The sequence below is a fragment of the Trachinotus anak genome, unplaced genomic scaffold, assembly GCF_046630095.1.
Source record: "Trachinotus anak isolate AG129_WGS33_773 ecotype Australia unplaced genomic scaffold, CSIRO_AGI_Tana_v1 ptg000018l, whole genome shotgun sequence".
Taxonomy (NCBI): domain Eukaryota; kingdom Metazoa; phylum Chordata; class Actinopteri; order Carangiformes; family Carangidae; genus Trachinotus; species Trachinotus anak.
Window position 1 is genome coordinate 3,419,762 of NW_027273869.1, and position 15,239 is coordinate 3,435,000.

Here is a 15,239-nt window from a genome sequence, read left to right on the forward strand (position 1 = left end):
AAAAACAAGGAAAATAAAGGTGAAAATGGAAAAGAAAGAATGAAAGCAGAGCTGAAAATGAAAAGATGAAAGAAAACTAGACAAAGAAAGAAAAACAGGATTAAATTCAAATAAGATGAGAAAGAACAGAGGGAAAGCAAAAGAAAAGGAAGCAGAAAACTGATAGGTGTTGACACAATATGTCACGAAGCAAAATAAGAAAAAAGCAGATGAAACATTTGTCATAGACGGTGATAAAAAAAGGAGCAAACACTGGTGACCAGTGGTGTAGTGTACTTTGTTTTAGTGGGTACACTTGGATTGACTGAGTCAGTCTCAGTCAGTTTACAGCCTGGTTCAAAAAAACTGTTTTGGTCTTTTGAGCTAGTTTCTGCCTTCATGACGCCTGCACAGGGTGAACTTTCATACAACTCACCTGTTTACATTTTATCAAGGCTTTAAGTTGTACATAAGTGAAGGAGTGGTCGGTTTGAGTGACAGGTGGGTGAACGTACGCTTCCTGCAAACCGGTATTCACTGAAGTCTCAGCTCTGCAAACACCTCCCCTTCTGGCCCATTTTTGGATTAGCGGGGAGTGAGGTGGAGTCAGATAAGATGGCGATGGGGAAGCAGCCCACTCTGACCTTCAGAACGGCTTCTCAGAAACCTGTGGGTGACATCACGGAGGCTACGTCCAACCCTAACCAGTATTTTTTGAAAATGCTGATCTGAGATTTTAACATGACAGTTTTTACTCAGAATGGAGCCAACATCAAAAAACCATCCAGTGATCAGCAGGTCTGTGGAGGAAACGGGTCAGAGGAGAAAAAGACACACTGGTTTGGTTCCTCTCCTGGGTATCACTTTCACTATTCACCTTCCAAATAAGTTTGGTCACCTGTTTCCTTTTTTTAAAGTATTTTCAACAACCTGCCTGATCATATGACTGCATGGGTTGTGTCCATCTTTCTATTTAAATATATGTTTCACCTTTATCGGCAGATAACATAGTAAATACAGAGTTAGTATTACTAAAAGGAATAAGGGTTAAAGTTTGACCCATGTCATACAAAAGTGGAATTCCCCTTCAACAATGGTAACGTCATGATCAGACGGGAAGCGCGGACAGGTCAGACAGACACACCTTACATCCTTATTACCATAAAACTTCAGTTAGAGGCTGAGTCCCAGTTAAACAGAGTCCCTTTTACTGGTCTGGTGCGGCTGCACAGTTTGTCAAATAAACTCAGGTCTCAATTAGACGCCAGGATGTTTGAATGAACTGTTGCGAGAGCTCTCTCTCTCTCTCTCATAGCCTGGTAATAATTATACAAGTAATATTCAAACTGGTTTCAGTAATCAATTCAATAATATTTCCCATCTTTGTTGTGCACGAGTTTTGTGTGAAAAGAATTAAAGGTCCCTTGTAGATGCCAGATGAATTCAGTGACTGAAGCAAATAAAAGCCTGTGATATAAATTCATATTTTACAGTATATATACATATTGTTTGTGTGTGTGTGTGTGTATATCATATATGACATTGGGAGTTAAACACAAATACAACTTTTTTTTCTTTTCTAAACCACTGAGAAATAAAAGAGGGATCAGCTTGAGCAGTATTCAGTAACAGGCTTCTGTCCTTTGAATGTTAAGCCACACACAAAACACACACACCAGACTGAAACAACACAACCACTGATATCAGATCACACCCCTTGATATCAATATGACGTCAAACAATAAACAGCTGAATCTACCACTCTGACCTTCTGTGTGTCTTTGCCACTGAAAGACCTTCATTGTTCCCTAATTATCAGATAACCGGCGGCGAGGAGGTGGTGTCGGAGCTGAGTGTTTCGACCAAACTCCACCCTCCGAAAATCAACTGTTTCCTCCAGCAGTTCACCTGACTCCTCCTGCTCCTGTTGTCAGGTTTGATGGCGATGAACTGTTTTCACTGATCTCACCTCTGAACATTAGTTTCCTATTGGAGTGCAGCAGAGAAGTTTACATAATACACTTAAAGCACAGTTTGTAGTTTCTCTGTGTGGTTTTCAAATGAAATTGTAAGTTTGGGTGAAAGAATATTTTCAATATGGAGGTAGACTGATATATGAATACCATTAACTTGGGAGTGAGGTTATAGTTTTCCCATAAAAACAATATTATCTGGTGGTTCCCTGGTAGAGAGCGTACTATTAAGGCTTCGTCCTAACCACAGCAGCCTGTGGCCCTTTGCTCCATGTCAACCCCCCCTCTCTATCTCCCTGAATTTCCTGTCTCTGTCTCACTGTGGCTATCAAAATAAAGGCAAAAAAAAATAATCTTATCCAGTATCCCTGGATGACACATTGCCATGGAGCACCTCTCTTTCTCCAGCCTTCAGTGCCTTGTTTCGAACTAGTTGTTGAAGCATGTTTATGTCCTGTGTGCTGAGGATTTCTTTCTCAAAGGCCCAAGACTAAAACAAAGACCTTGTTAGCTAGCAAGCCAATGGCTAAACACAGCAGCAAGTGGGAAAACTGTGCCTGTGCCTTTGATGGAAAGAGTGCAGCAGGGTTGACAAGTCTTTTGGATTATTACAGAAATTAATCTCTGACAAACAAAAGTTTATAATCCTGACATGTTTTGTTCAGCAGCATCATCTTCACTTGTGAAAACCACTTTATGATTTTGTGAAGCCTAACTACAATCACTGACGTAGAAGCTAATCTTAGGCTCGAAACGAACTACCTCTTCTACAAAAGCCTTTCCTCTCAGAGAGTTAGTAATACTTTGCAGGAGCGTGCACATAGCGAGGCTGTGCAGGTGGACCAGTGAGTGGATCAGGTTTTATTCAGTATGATGGCGTTTAACACCCCCGACAACCTCTGGAGTCCCATTTAGCCACTTATTAGCAACTGCTAACACAAAAAGTTTAAAAATATTACGCCCGGGTCTGGAGTATTTACTGACGGATTTTATGTTGTAGAATAAAACGTGAAAATGTCTTGAGCTTGTGTTAACCAGACTTTATTTCAGTCATCTGACCAAAACCCCAGAGACTTCAGGACGAGGGAACAGGAGGCGCTAAAATGCAAACTGATTTCCAGGTTTTAGGATTCCTGCAGCACTCTGCTGCCTTTACATTTCACTCACAGTTAAGCATCTGTTATTGTGGAGGGGGTGTCAATGGGGTGAGCGCAGCAATAAAAGAAAAAAAATTCAGGGTGGGGGGTTAAAGTAAATAAATATATATCACATACATAAACACATCACAAGATTCATTTAAATTTTACATGAACATAAAATTTATCATTTTTGTTTAACTTGTTAGTTTAAAATAATTAATTCCACAGTCAGCTGTCCTTTCAAAGAGCAGCTGCTCACACCACTTGAATCGGGTTGTGGGTCGCCAGGTTGTGGTAACAGATGGGTTGAAATTATATATACACAATGTGGATGTGGATTGTGTGTCCAGCTAGTGTTTCATTTACAATCTGGCAACATCAGACAAAAGATACAAAATGTATGAATCTGTTTTATGATTGATTTTTTATAACAAAAGGTTGAAAGCCATGTATATGACGGAGAAACAACAAAAGGGAGGGCGCCAGGAGATGACCTTGAATTGTGGGAAACTGGCAGATATGGTGTTGTGGAGTTCATAAGTAAAACTCCAGTTGGGACTCATTCCTTCTCAGGTTAGCACTGAAACAGTCTGCTGCTGGTCAGTGTGTGAATTCACACATCACAGCTCATCAAAGATTCATAAGAATTTTCTTTGCCTACACAAACAAATCCACTAATTGTGCAGTTGGATAGAATTGTATGAATTTTTCAGCAACATTTTGCTGATGTTATCTCAATAATTATTCCTCAAAAAACATGTGCACATGTTAAAAGATCATTGATTAAAAAAAACTTTACCAACTTTATTTAGATTTTTTTTAAAGCCAGTTTGAGCCTGTAAGTTCTGCAAGTCTTAAAAAAAAGTATATGAACTTAGGTGAGTCACTATTGTGCTGTATCAACAGACATTTATTCATATGAAAATGTGATAGACTACTACGTCACAGCTCACGAGGGAGAAAGAAAAAAAGGGGTAAATGTGGAGAACAAAAGGAAATCGGACCTGGGGCTGTTTTCTTTTTCTTCACATTGTTGAGCCTTGAATCAGACACATGGTCGTGTCAAAGGAGGCTTCTCACTTTGATTCCACACACGCACACAAAACCAAACACACCCATATTATAGCCTATCCCTGTGTGCGGTGAAAAGCCGCAGCCCGACGCCTGTTACACGGCTCAGGTGCTGACTCACCGTGTCGCGGTTCATTCACATTCCAGGAGACTGAACAATGTGTGCATCTGTCCCCAGGATACGCAAACCAGAGAGGAGCCTCCTGCTGGGAAAGGCAATAAAAGATTAGCTGAAACTGGAGAGGATGGGGGGGGGGGGCGGTTGTCACTGAGCCAGCCTCGCCTAAAGGACACATCACCACATGATCTCCTGATGTCAGACCCCTATCTGACACACGTGCACACGGTCAGAGCTCGGCCATTTTGTTTCTCCAGCAGCCCCATCAACCACATCACCGTGTTCTCAGACGCATCAGACAGAAACAACGTCAATAAAGCAGGTTAAAATGCACAATATGTAACCTGAGCTCAACATTAGCTCAACTTTTCTCTCTGATAACTGCAGATCCAGGCGTCCAATGACTAAAATCCTTCATCTGGTTCAAATATATAGTTGGAAACAACCAAGATGTAAAAAGTGAATCTTAAAATGTGACTTAAAACTGGATAAAAGTCCATTTTCAGCTTCTGGCAGGAAACAACAACACTGTCGTATGAGCATAGAGGATATGACATCATTGACAGACGACCAATGAAACAGAGCGCTACTATGATTCACAGATTTCTCTGGTTTGAGAATTGATGGAAACATTTGGGATCATGTAAGAACACAACTCAACAACATATAACATTGATCTAATGGGTTTTAAACATTTTAATGTGGAAAAGTTACAAATTATAACCACACATTCAGTAGTAAAGGCCATAAATACACCTGTGTTTTCTTTAACAGTCTGTCACTGGCTCTGACCAGGGGCCAGATGCATAAAACTCTCTGCAGATTCATGATCAAAACTGTGCGTAGGCACAAAACCAGAAATATGCGTACACATTCTTTTCATCAGAATTATAAAGGTGTGCATGTCCATGATTCAGTTTTATAAATCTCACTCATTGATAGTCCCACAATTAGTCATAAATGGATGAAGACACTCCCTTAATCCATCAGTTCGGATACAAAAACACTGTCTGCGCCACAAGTCATCAGGCAACAAGAAAGAAACTTCACTGATTGTTGGTCGGATTACAAACAGGATCAAACAGGCTCCAGACAGACGTCAAGCTGTGATTAGTAAATATTAAAATAGTCTGGAAACAGTTTACAGAATGACTCACAATAGATAATGAGGATACGATATTAAACAATACTGAAGGAAACACTGAAAAAACAAACCCAATTATTTCTGTTTATGAATTGTCAGATTGTTATTGCTGTGTAAACAACAAACCTATAATGATATTAACTAATTCAAGTTCCATGAAGTTGCCTGTTTTCTTTCATGTTCAATTCTGTGTCTCTTCTTTATTTAGCATTTTCTCTTCATTGTATCTAACTTGGCTTGCTCTAAAAAAACCATGTGGTCAAAAGGATACGTGAGGTGCCACAGTCTCACTGCACCTCCTGTGTTCATAAATACTAATTCATGTGCGGAAAATTGCGTATGCATGGTTTGTGTGCACGCACCAGATCCTTAAATCCACTCTGAGGCATGATGCCCGATTCCTGTTACTTGGTGAATATTAATCTGGTCACAATAAGAGATATACACTAAACAGAAAACTCTCAGAAAGCCACAGAAGCGATGTAAACTTCCATCTGTAAAGCATGAACCCCAATACAGACCCTCCAGGAACAACATCATGAGACTTATCGCAAATTCAGCCATTTCCTGCAAAACTGCAACATGTTACAAATCCACACTTTTTCCACAAAAACGCTATTTTCACTCATCTCTGCAGTTTCCCCTCATGAAAATCATCCAGTTCAGAAGCATTAGTTTGTGAAGTGTGCAGCTTGATTTTGGATCAAACAAGCCTCCCTCCAGCTACAGCACAAAGAACTTTGCCTTTCTAAGTCTTCTCTGGGACCACTTGCCTGCAGGCTGTTTTTCACTCCAACAAAGTTTATGAAGCCTGTTAGCAGAGCTGCACAGCATGGTGGGAAACACTGAGGTTACATTACAGACTCAATTTAGGGCAAATAACTATCAAAATCCTATTTATTAAACATTTTACTATATACTGTTCCCTCTATATAAGTGATATATATAGTATAATGAATTGAGCATGTCCTCCTGTAAAACGAGCCCACAGGTCGTCTGTCAGCAGGTTATTATGACCCATTGTTAGGTTTTGTTGCTAGGCGACATCTAGTGGTCGTAGTAGTGATGACAGGAGCAAAGGAAAAAGTGCGGTGATGTAATATATGGAGTGACAAAGTCCACGTCAGGAGGAGGTTGGGGTGGATGCATGAATATGACACAGGAGAGCCGTGTTCGATTCCCATGTGGAAGTAGCAGCTTATGTTGTTTCTATTATCAATGACCGACTGACAAAGTTAACCATGTTGTTATTATTGTAACTATGACAACAAAGATTGTCTAATGTTGAGGAAGCACTTATCACCATCTTTTCCTAAACGTAACCAAACCATGACCGCTATTATAGTAACCATGGTGATGGCGGGAGGTACGCTGCTCTTGGTACAGTCTGTGTGTTTATTATTGTAAGAGACTTGAAGTCATTTCCTGTATTCATCAAATGGGTTTCATTTTCCCCGGCCCTTCAGGAGACCAGCCCAAACAGATCTGTGATCATTTTTTAACTTAGTATGCTGCAAAATGTTTGTGTTTTTATTTGTGTATTTTAGTTTTTGCGTTGTGTCCTGAAGGTGTAAATGATATACCTGACATACTACACCTGGTTAGATCAGTTAGAGTCTGAACAATTCCAATATTCAAGTAATTTTTCAGTAACCTTGAGCACATGAGTATCATTTATTAATGTCTACCAGCATCATAAACCAGTAAAACCATTGGCGGCAGTGATTCCCTACCTTGAAGAGGTCATGAGGTCCTATTGAGGTCCATTCTGCTATCATTGATATTCTCTTCGTCCGTAAGGGTCCACAGATCCATTCAGATTTCACTCCAGGATGGAGTGGTTACTGCCTGTGACGAGACGATGACCTCATCACTGATCACGGATGGCACATGGTAAAGACACTGAACATACATTTATAAATGGTCATTCAGACACATGATGCCTTCTGTCATGGTGGTGGGTGCACACACCACATTGAAACTACAATTTCAACTTTACACACACATCCATTGCAGTTGTATGTACAACAAAAGAAACATTACATCACACATTAGTCAATTCAGCTCAGTTTAGTTATAATCATCTCATATTACCAAAGTGCTGCCATGTCTGGACGCTCCGCTCCTCCACAGTTCCGGGGCTGAAACAGAGCTGCTACCTGCTGCTGCCTTATATGGGAGCAGCAGTAACCTGCACAGGTGTGCTAATGGCAGATGATACCATGTTTAACTGGGCCATGGGTTATGTTGCCTAATTAGTTCAAATATAGTGAGATTTGGGGATTTATTTAAGTAATTTAATTGCTAAATTGTGCTTCCTTGATAAGTTATTATTCTTGGCATCAGAACTGGTAGTAGAGCTATATACTGGGGGGAAATAGAAGATAATTGATGTAAGTACATTGTTGGTTGGTCTAGGGGGAGGGACTTAGCCTCTGGCCAGCAAGGCACTTGAGGAGAGGGGAGTGTGGCTGTGAAATTTGTTGTATTTTATTTTATTTTTGCCTGGGATGTCCAACGTTTCGTTTGCACCATTTTTTTTGTGTAAATAAAAGCACCTCAACTTATTTTTATGACTCAAGCCATCCTGTTCAATTTCTAAACTGAACTGAATAAACTGAAACTTTACACAAGAGTTTTTGACAAGATGTCGAAGCATTTTAATGGTTTTCATAGTTCTTTTTTAAAGTACATCCTAGTTATGGTCATCAAACATGATCCTTTTTCAGGGGTTAGGGTTAGGACAAAAAAAACAAAACAATAATGTAAGGCAGTTCAATAGACAGGATTGCCCCTCTTTCCTTGCTAAATGTCACTGGTGCTAACTGTAGCATGTTGATTGGTCAGCCAGTCTGACACGATCACGCGTGAAACCAAACCAGACTTTCCACGAGAGTTGGTTAGTGTTGAGGTTTAAATGGTGCTTGCAGCTCATCACATGAACAGCGCTAACTTGCTGTTTTGTGCCCGAGCTCGAGTCCTCAACCCAGTTTAGCTCCTTAAATCACTGATGTTCGTGGCTGTGTCTTCTGTACTCACCTGCTGAAGTTAAGTAAAGTTCATAAACAGAAGATTCGCTGTCGTGTGAAGTGTTTCCACCCACGCACATCCAGGTGAAGTAGCCTAGCATACTTCAAGGGGGTCAGAGGGGTCAAAGCACAACAATAAATACCATGTATGAACTGATGTAGTTTAGGTTGGGTTTTAGTCCCATGCAAAACAATCTCATAAATACATGTTGGCCTCACAGTTCTTCTGTTATAACCTTTTCACTTGCGTATTCAAATGTATGCAAATTGCATTAGAAAGCAAGTGGATGATAAGAGGATTTATGTTTGTATTTGTGTATTGTTACTTCTAATGTTTTTTGTTTTATGTCTCCTGCCTAGGGACCAGGGATGTAAATTAGCATTTTCGCTACAATCTGGCATGTTTACATTGTGTGTTTTGTACTAATGTTCATTAACATACATTGCCCCTCTCAAATAAACAAATAAATACATTAAAGTAACTGCGCTGTGGAGAGACAGACAGTGCAAGTGAGACCCAGGAAAAATGAACTATGAAAAGCAGCAGCCTCACAGACACACAGACAGAGAGTCTCTGAATCCAGCTGTGGCTGAACCATCACATCTCATGCATAGTTCCTGCCTCTGGGCAATCGTTCACACTGAAGTAAGCAGCACCTCAGCGGTCGTTGCGTCCTCTCAGGCCCAGTCTCTGCTCTCCGTCCACGTGGTGTCAGGTCCGAAACCATGACAGTGGCTGTGTGCTGCAGTAAGACTCTATTACATTTCAGTGCATCTGAAGCACTGAGAGGGATTTATATGAAGATTTGATCTTTTCCACGCTTCATTTTATTTTATTCTTTATGTGATACTATATTAACAGAATCAGAAATGTGTCCATTCGCTTGTACACGTCAGCACTGATTTTTTTCAGCAAAGATTTTAACTGGTACTGGGGGCTGAACCTGAGTCATCTGAATGAAGGAAGATCCCCCGATTTCCTGTGCAGTGTTTTAAAAATGTGAGTCACAGCAAACTCAGGGAGCTGAAATGTCAAAATTCACTTAATTGTGAAGATTTAACAAAACAAAATGGGAGTAATGAATAGCCTTTAAATTTCATTTATTTCCTTTGCAGCAGCTGGCACTTTCCAGGAAAAATAAATCTACAGCTGTCCAAAGAAAAAAAATGAACAAAAAAGCTGTATTGTTGGTTGCCAAACCGGTCCTGGCTAACTCTCCAATTTTCCAGAGCAGTTTGCCTGCAAAATGGTCCATTTGCATTGTTTTTAACTGCTGTTTGGCTCCTGCGGGAGAAGATAATCCCAGTGTAACAACAGCATTATCTCATGCAAAAGAGGAACTGAGCTTTTCACACAAACAGAGGGAGGCCGGCAATTGGCTGAGAGACAGCTGTCGCTGCCGCTGTCGGCCTATCGGTGACCTTAGGGGAGCGAGGAGGAGGCTGAGTCGGCTCAGCTGCCTGACTGCTGTTATCACTGGCAGACACCATATCACCTGTGTGTGCGTGTGTGTGTGTGTGTATGTGTATATATGCAGGAGTCAGCAGCTCACACCACCTGCATATTCCTACTGATAGGGGAGAGGATATTTACATTGTCTGTGTGTGCAACAGAGAGACAGCAAAACTGGCGTGTGGCTTAGGGAGAGGACGTGTGGGTCACAAACACATATTTGTTCCCTGGTTTGCTGATCTCATATTTTCTAACCGCTGACAACAGAGGAAATTTAAGGACAAAAAACACAGTGTCTAAGGTGTTTCTTGTTCCTGCTGCGCTTACTTAGAGTCTCACAAACAGCCTGAGGAGTACACACAAATCCACACTCACATTTTTTAAATTAAATGAGATGTTTTCTGTGCTGTTATATGGCAGTTAATAGACTCTTTAATACAAGTTATCCTCCAGTGTAACACACTTGCATGTTGTTTTTTTGGTTTTTTTAACCCTGCATTGGTTCAGACTTTTCCCTTTAACCTGTCCAAGTAACTGAGCAATTCATTTTTGCAAATGTTTTAGAATTTGATTTCTGGCAACAGCAGGAAACCTCAGTTTTTAATTCCTTTTCCAGATGTGTGATGTGCTGAATGCATGATGCAAACTGACACAGCAGGTCTGCTGAGTTTAAAAGCTTGTTTTTTCTGTTTTGTTTTGTTTTTATCACTGCAGCACTTCTTTTAAAATGGTTTCTTCCCTGATTTTATACAATCTTGATCTGACTTATTTACATTTTTTTTTATTGTTTTCATTGTTTTTAAATGCAAATTTAAATAGCATCTTAATGTTCTGTTTTTAATGCATTTCCAAGCCTCTGTAAAGCACTTTGAATTGCCTTGTGTCTGAATGGTGCTATAGAAATAAACTTGCCTTGCTTTGATGGGGATCTAATAAGAGCGTCTCAGTACGTGAACACTTTGGAGGGTCGCATCAGTTTTAATCTCTTTTCCAAAACCACAAAAACACAAAAGCAACGTCAGGAATTAAAACACTTCTACAGGATCCTCAGTATTTAGTCTGCCAGCTGAGGATGATCAAATCTGCCAGCAACAGTTGTCACTGCAGCCAGCACAATAGACGGTCACCAGCCAGACATGAGAAGCCCTCTTTTGTCTTCTTCTGACTGAAATCAAACACCCATTGTTGGCGAGCGGTAAATCTGCCAGCGCCACTGTGAGCTGCTGCGATGGAAAGCTTGACAGGTGCAGGTACCGAGGTGGTTTCAGTAAATGTAAGCAAAAGCTTCCGTAAATGCTGTAAAGCCTCCAAGTTATATTCAGCGTAAAAAAAGGATTTTCAGCTCATACTATACGAGTGATGTTCATATAACTCACAGAGAGGGGAGTGATAAAATGTTTTCTCATAAAGCACAGTTTTACAACTGGCACTGCTGTGTGTGTGTGTGTGTGTGTGTGTGGGAGGTCTCAGTCAGGGTTTTATGGAGTTTTCAGAAGCTGCAGAGACCAAGGTGACATTTCTGCTCTTATCACCGACTTCCTGCTCTGATCGCTCAGAGAGGCTGAGCTGAGCCAGCTGACCAGCACTGCCTCTGCCCGGTGGTTTGGCAACAGGTGCTGCACTGTGTGTGTGTGTGTGTGTGTGTGTGTGTGTGTGCGGAGGTGGTCTAGGACTAAAGCCAGCAAGCAGAGAGGGTCAAAGGGCAGGGAGAGCTAGGAGAGCCAATTTTACAAACACATTTTACAAAGACTCCAGACTCACACCCACACAGGCACATACACTCACAACTCTGTGATTAAAGGACAAGAAAATCTATTTTTTGTGTAGTTGTATGTTGACAAACTTGAAAGGTCGAATGGCTGAAAATAAATATGAAGGCGATGCATGTCAGTGACTCAGTTTATCCGTTGCAGTAGGTCATCAGCTTTGCTAACTGCGACACAGAACGTGACCTGAGCACAGGCTGGTGTGGGCGTTTTTAAAGTGGAAGCGTGGCTATGTCACTGTGTAGCTAAATTAGCATGATGCTAATATAACTAGAAAACCTACTGCTCAGTTCATGTGAAACAATCCTGTCAACAAACACCTTCCACTCCATCAGCACCTAAATACAATAAATAAATGTCTTCCTTTGAAGATAAAGAATCTCACGGACAAAAATGTCCAAAAGATTTTTTTCTAAAAAATCTACAATGTCTTCTGGGTACATTTAGATGGTTTTCATTATGTCAAAACACTTGTTATCTGGAAAAATCTTACTTCAAAAATACATAGCAGATGAATGAATAGCAGAAATAAATGTTTAACATGTTAAAACACCTTTCATGATGATTTTCTTTTTTTGTGTCTCTTGGTAACTACAAAAAAACAAGCTGAAAATGACAGTAACACATCATCATCTTATTAAAGCTACGTCCACGCATTTAAAAAGACGTGATGAAACGAAAACAATCGCTGTCCACACAACTGTTTTAGCTCTGTATCCGAAATTATCTTCACACCACAAGACACATATCACATGACTATTCACATACATTGGGCCAGTTGTAAACAGAAAGCAAATTGTCTACTCTGCCATTAGCTGACTTAGAAGAGAGACTCGAAACCTCTCTTCTGATTGGCTGACTGTTTTCTGAGTAATCCAATATAAATATAGCAGATTTCAGGTAAACACTCAGAGAAACCAAATCCTGCAAGGTTGGATGATGGGTCCAGGTCTTAGGGCTTGGCTGAGAGCTTTGCTTTGCTTTGTTGTGACATCACAAAGTTCCAGAAATCCTGACGGCTGGTTTTAAGGCTCAGTTTCTGAATACAGGCTGTGTGCATTTCTCTGTGGACTGAGGCTTTGATACTTTCACAGTATTAATATAGAACCTAGACCTGCTTTATAATCAAAAAACACATGGAAATCTCATGTTATACAATATGACACCTTTAACTCAACCAATGAGATTACATCATCTACTACACGTCCATTTGAATCTGGCGAGAGAAAGCTAAATCCAAACAAGCCTCTGCGTCTATGCATCAGCGATGGAAAATGATGACCTTGTAGCAGCTTTGCCTCCAAGACATGTTTGCATAACTGAGACTGCAGTCTGCACCCACACACACATGCACACAGCGAAATGGGCGAACTGACAAGCTGACATAGTTTCTCAAAAAGCCAGCTTGCCTTGCTCATCATTTTCAGTTTTTTCTTACCATTTGGGTAATTTACACAAAAGTATAAAACACACAGTTTATGTACTACTGAGCAGATGGCTCAGAGTATTCCTGGATTTTTATATCCCAACATCACACTGCACAGGCTGCTAACGGCTAACTACATAAAGCATAATGGTTTCATGACGCTGAATAGTTAGACTCAAGATCTGAAGTACGGGATTGTTCATTTTATGTTCCTCATAATTCTCTACTGCAGAATAATGAAACTCAAAGTTAAACAAAAAACATGTATTGGAGCTCTCACTAGTATCCAAGCTTTATCAGAAATCCACACAAAGGCACGAACAAGTTGGCTTTAATTCTGACGCACAGCTTGAATAAAGCCCCATAAAGCAATCTTACACCTATCTGTCTTCCGCCTACACAGTTGGAAGAAAACAAAACAGCGAGTGTGTGAACAATCTGCTCTCCGCTCTCTGTTGATGAGCTGTTTCACCGTCTGATGAAGCCTGTGGAGTCGGGCTGACGCCAGATGTCCCAGAATAATGGGCCTTTCTTTGTGTACCTGTTATCTCTTCGCCAGGCACTTTGAATAACGAAGTGACGTGAGGGGCTGTTACATCCACATCTGAGTGATCTGTGATTACAGATATGACGGTGATGTGGCGCGATAAGCGAGGCGGCCGAGTCCCTGTAATCTGAGTAATGAACATCCTGAAGATGATTATGGCTTTTATGCAGCAGTTAACAACACTTGTGTGCCGTCTGAAAAGTTTCCTAAAATGGAGAGAACATATAAAACCAACACGGAGCTGACTGTCAACTAACCCACTGCTTCCTGGAAAGGCATGGCAGCCAATCAGGCGCATGGAAAACAATACATCAGGAGGGCAGGAGGGCATCTTTGATCATCAGATCATCCGGCTGAAGTTACATTCAATTCATGGAGCTAACACTTTGTCACAGCGCACTGCAGCCTGTATGTTTATGGATCATCGCACTGAGGATTGAGTTGATCATATGCTGCATGACGCTGTGTGCAGTATGTTTAATGAAAAAGGTTTGTACTTAAGCCCACCATGTTTAATACATCGTGCTAATGCATTAGCAAACTGCACCGTACATGATTAGCACATCATGCAATGGCTTTAAGGCTGCATTACTAACCAGATGAAGTGGGTTTGTTTTGTATCACCATGTACCACACAGAGAACGTTATCTCAGGTACTGTCTGGGTCTGTGGAAATATCATTAAAGTTGTCATGCAGTCTGCTCTGTTCACTGTACTCAGTGAGAACTTGAGGGAAATAAACATGAGTGGGCAGTGGTGGTGGTGATCTGGTGTCCAACAGCCAGCCGACAGCAAATCTTTGCCCCACGGCCCCCCTACCAAGGTTAATCCTGTCACACTGTGGAGAGCTGCTGAACAAAATGGTTGATCAGGTGTTTTGGTCTGAATGTTACATCCTGTACTGTGAAGCAGCCAAATACAAATAACAAAAAATTCTACTGAAGCACTTTCATATCCAATATGAAGTGTAGCCATGGCAACTTAAATATCCCAAAACATGTTTTATGCTTAGTTTAAAGCTGCTCTACTACTACAATTATTATTATAATTATTATTATTATTATTATTATAGACTCTCATTTGGACTTCCCACCATGCATACACACATACATCCAACATAATTCAACCTTGTTCTGTCAACTGTCTTTCCATGGTTTCCTCTTCATAATATCTTCTGTCACTTCTATCGTGTTTTTTCACCAATAAATTAATAAAAAATAACAATAATAATAACAATAATAATGTTTAATGATGACTGAGACTCCACAGCATTGACTGCATTTGGACTCAGGGGTTGGAGACTCACACTCAGACTTGTTTTGCTATTGTGTCGCACACAGTAAATAAACTTCAAATTGTGTCACTTGTGTTTAACGTCAACCTTTTGTATTTGTACGTCAGCTCTTTGTGCCAGACTGGAGCCCATCTGGGGCCTAAACTCAGACTCCCCAGACTTCCCAGATAGCAACAAACATCTGACCTTATACTCGGGCCACATGCTTGTGTTTCTTCTGGCCCAGTATTGGCCCACAGCATGATGGTCAGATGATACTTCCACATCTGGACCAACTCTGGCACACACCCAGAAAATCTT

The 15,239-nt window shown here is 40.7% G+C and overlaps 1 long non-coding RNA gene across 1 annotated transcript; it reads right to left on the reverse strand.

Annotated features, from left to right (window-relative positions):
* Positions 1-5,698: 5,698 nt before the first annotated feature.
* On the reverse strand, positions 5,699-11,212 carry LOC139635424 (uncharacterized). Its single transcript, XR_011694206.1, has 3 exons — positions 7,519-11,212; positions 7,158-7,272; positions 5,699-6,247 (listed from the first exon to the last, which is right to left on the reverse strand). It is a non-coding gene; the product is annotated as an uncharacterized lncRNA (long non-coding RNA).
* Positions 11,213-15,239: the final 4,027 nt, after the last annotated feature.